The following is a 5,030-nucleotide window of genomic DNA, read 5'->3' on the forward strand; positions in this document are numbered from 1 at the left end:
AATAATAATAATAATAATAATAATAATAATAATAACTTTATTTTTCCTACAGGTTACACCCAATTACAGGAAAAGCTAAACAAATTATAAATATAAGGTAGTACTTTGTAAGATGTAATCAACATATACGAAACAGCTATAAATTTACATTAAATTTTTCATCGTACACACGAATTATTTGGACTAAACTATCAAAATGAAGGTCACACAAAGATGATATAGAATTAAAAATAGTGCATGCATTAAAAATAGGTGATTTTCTCATTACATTAGTATTTGCAAGATCACAATAAAAGGTAACATTATGCCGAGTTTCTATCCTTGGAACAAATAAATTTAATTTTTCCAATAGAGCAGGGCAGTCGATTCTGTAGTTTATTAAATTATAAACAAAAGCAATTGCTGAACAGTTTCTTCTAAGCAATAATGACTGCAATTGGAAAGCTTGAAGCAACACCTTATTGTCTATACCTCTATCAGGATAAGCACCATTTCTTTTAAAATAAATAAACTTCAAGAACCTCCGCTGCACCGACTCTATTTGACAAATATAATTATGATATACAGGGTACCAGATAATGGATCCGTATTCTAATTTACTTCTAATGAGTGACACATATAATAATTTCATTGAATCAACATTCGAAAAGTCTCTCATATTTCTAATAACAAATCCCAAAGTTTTAGAAGCCGAACATACTACATTGTTAATATGGTCCGTAAAAGCCAGTTTAGAATCAAACAATATACCTAGATCTTTATAAGACAAACAACGTTCAATAGCAATGTTATTAATTAGATAATTATACTTTAAAACTGTCCCCCTTTTCGTGTATGAGACTATTTTACATTTAGATATATTCAGCTTCAATGAGTTTGTAGAACACCATTCATTTATCTTATTTAAATCATTTTGAAGCTTCGAACAATCATTATCTGATGTAACAATACTAAATATTTTTAGATCATCAGCAAATAATAACTTTTGACAGGTTATATCAGATGTTATATCATTAATAAATATCAAAAATAACAGCGGCCCTAAATTCGATCCTTGTGGCACTCCTGATTTGGCGATATATGTTTTTGACTTATAGCCCCCATACTCTACAAATTGAGATCTGTCTAGTAAATAAGATTTAAACAGGTCAATCAAAGTGCGAGAGAAACCTATCTGTTTAAGTTTTGATATTAATAAGTAATGATCAATTTGATCGAAAGCTTTCTGTATATCGGTATATATAACATCTACTTGCCCGTGAGAATCCAAATTGTCAGATATAAATTGTGTAATAATTGACAAATTAGTAATTGTTGACCTTTTCTCCATAAATCCATGCTGAAACGGGGATATTATATTTTTAACAGAACAGTAGATATTATTGTACAAAATTATTTCAAAAAGTTTCCCAAAGTTGCAAAGAATTGATATTGCTCTGTAATTATTTAATAAAGAAGTATCACCAGATTTGTGAACAGGACATATACGAGCAGTTTTCCAAATTTCAGGGTATGTTGATGTTGACACACAAAGGTTAAATAAAATAAGTAAAGGTTCAACGAATGCAGCTGCACAGTCCTTAATTATAAAACTGGGAACATTATCAATTCCAGATGTCAATTTATTTTTAAGTTTCTTTATGCCATGAATAATATCTTCTCTGGTCACATTAGAAATATTAATAATATCGCTGTTTAAAATATCATTATTACCGGTATACGCTTGATTAGATTGTATGAATACATCTGAGAAATACTCTGAGAAACCATCCACAATACACTGAGGTGTCTCATACGTAAAGTCACCCCAATATACGCTGCCTGGAATCCTTGTTTTATGTTGTTTATACCTAACAAACGACCAAAACCTAGATGAATCATTTTGAATTATATTTTCCGTGTTGCTAATATATTCTCTATATGCGTTACTAACTTGATCCTTAATTAATGCCCTCAGATCTCTAAACTTATTTAGATAATTTACAGTTTTATATTTTTTATAGTTCTTATGTGCCAAGTTTTTCTCTCGAATGTTGCTTCTAATTTCAAAATTAAACCATGGTGGATATTTATATTTAAAATTCTTAAATAAAGGTACACAAACATTGAATATATTATTAACAATAACATAAAATCTGGCACAGGCATCATTTACATCTGTACAACTTCTTAAGAAATGCCAATCAGTATTTAGTATCAAATCGTACATTAACGGAAAATTAGCTCGACGGAAGTTGTATTTCATATTCTTGTCATTATAATCAAAATCTTTTATATCATTAATTATGAGAGCCTTAATATTAAGTGAAGGATGGTAAATATCCTCTTTTGTTAATGGTATATAATCTCTAATGACATTACAGTCGATATTACTCAAAACTAGATCAAGAGTACGACCATCACAATTTTTTATGTTATTATATTGATTCATATTGAGAAAATGCTTAAAATTATTAAACACACCCGATTTAGTATCATTAGAGTTAGTATTATATGAAGAAATATTAAAATCTCCGCAAATTATAGCCATGCCTTCATTTATGACATTATTAAGAGACTCTAATGCATCAAAAAATGACTCAAAATCGTTAACACTTACTGAAGGTGGGATATAAATAACAATAACAACTATGAACATGTTAGATAAAACTAACTTACATCCTACAATATCGATAGAATGGACAACATCATTTATAGCATCTAAATTGAGCCTAATAACTTTGAATGTATTTTTCACACCTACTAACACACCTCCACCCTTGGTAAGTCCGGTTGAAATAAAATTCCGATCCTTCCGGAACAGTAAATAGGAGTCAGGGAAAACTTCTTCATCACAGACATCAGCATATAACCACGTTTCACTTAAACATATTACGTCGAATTCCAAAACAGACACAGAATTGAACACTTCACCAAGTTTAGTGTTCACCCCTCTAACGTTTTGGTAATAACATTTTAATTCAAAATTCTCGCAATTGGGTATATTTAGTTTAAACTCACAATTTTTGGAGTGCCATTAATATATTTAATTTTTAAATTTGGTTCTCCATTTGCTATTCTTTGATCCATAGTATGTTTGAGCGTTCGATATTGATCGAGTTGTTTTGGGGTACGATCTAAAGAAATGGAGATATGCTTTAGTTCGTCAATTTTCTTGATATCTTTGGCCTTTCGAATTACTTGATGAATTTGATTTTCGTCTTCTAGCATCACTTTAATCGGTCTTGATTTGCCTGAAGAAAGCCGACCCACACGAAATACTTTTATGTTATTGTCATTAAGAATAGAAATATTAGCGGAATTAAGTATATTTGCAGCTAAAGTTTTATCAGCCAGAATTCGTTCATCTTTATTTGCTGAATGCTGTTCAGCGACTCCAAACAGCAATAAATTATGTTTTCTTTTCTGACGCTCATTAAATTCTTGAAAAATATCTTCAAACACATCGGAGCTAATACTTGCATCAGACGACTTGCTAGCGTTTTTAATTTCACTCTGCAGTTTATTAATTGAGTTCTTTAGTTCACTAATATCATCATTACTTTTAGTCGCGGTATGCACTCTCTGCTCGCTTTTTAAAGCTTTAATTTCATCTTGCAACAGATTAACAGTTACTTGTAAATTTTTAATAACTTTTATTAATTCTTCATAACTATTTCGACTTAACGGTTCATCATGAATTTGTTGTGTACACCCCGTACATTTCCAAACACTTCCTGGGACACTTAGTAAAACATCATATTGGCTTTTTGTAATATTTACACATTTAATGTGAAAAACATTCGCGCAAAACATACAAGATAAGCAGGCTGCCTTCGCCGGAATAGGCGCTTTACACGACTTGCAATTACTGTTAGACATGGTATTTAGGGAATATCTAATTACTTCACAATTTTGCAGGTTCAGCAAGAATCACTTAACTCCCAAATAAAAGTTGTCACACTAACAGTACTTGTACAAAAAAAAATGGAAATTTATCTTTATCAATCACTATGAAAACCGTGATTTTAACGGCACGCACTCGAATACGTGTACTACTTTAAACCACCTTCTTTACTTTATTGAATGTCCTCAAGGGTAGCTTATGGATTGAAATCGTGGAAGTTGCTGCAACTTTATAAGTGTTTTATACGAAGAAGGAGGCAATGTATGGGACTGGATAATAAAACTAATATTACTAACAAATAAAAATAAATTAAATATATTTATACTATTGAGAGTCTCACTCTTATGACAGCAACATTTCAACATCTTTTTTAAATTTTGTCCAATTTGATTCAACTAACTAGTTTGTTTAATTGATAGACATATTCATATTTGTAACATTTTCAAATTCAAAGCATCCTGAAAATCCAAAATAGGTAGAGTAAAAAATAATAAACCGATATTAGGCACTCTTTATCCGAATTTTTTTATTCCACTGATCATAATCAACCAAAAAGAGTAGATTGAANACAGTTACTTGTAAATTTTTAATAACTTTTATTAATTCTTCATAACTATTTCGACTTAACGGTTCATCATGAATTTGTTGTGTACACCCCGTACATTTCCAAACACTTCCTGGGACACTTAGTAAAACATCATATTGGCTTTTTGTAATATTTACACATTTAATGTGAAAAACATTCGCGCAAAACATACAAGATAAGCAGGCTGCCTTCGCCGGAATAGGCGCTTTACACGACTTGCAATTACTGTTAGACATGGTATTTAGGGAATATCTAATTACTTTACAATTTTGCAGGTTCAGCAAGAATCACTTAACTCCCAAATAATAGTTGTCACACTAACAGTACTTGTACAAAAAAAAAATGGAAATTTATCTTTATCAATCACTATGAAAACCGTGATTTTAACGGCACGCACTCGAATACGTGTACTACTTTAAACCACTACTACTGCTAATGTATGCTAAATATGATTATCATTATCATTATCATTATGATTATGATTATCATTATGATTATCATTATCATTATCATTATCATTATCATTATCATTATCATTATCATTATCATTATCATTAT

The sequence above is a fragment of the Anoplophora glabripennis genome, unplaced genomic scaffold, assembly GCF_000390285.2.
Source record: "Anoplophora glabripennis isolate ALB-LARVAE unplaced genomic scaffold, Agla_2.0 scaffold1090, whole genome shotgun sequence".
Taxonomy (NCBI): Eukaryota; Metazoa; Arthropoda; class Insecta; order Coleoptera; family Cerambycidae; genus Anoplophora; species Anoplophora glabripennis.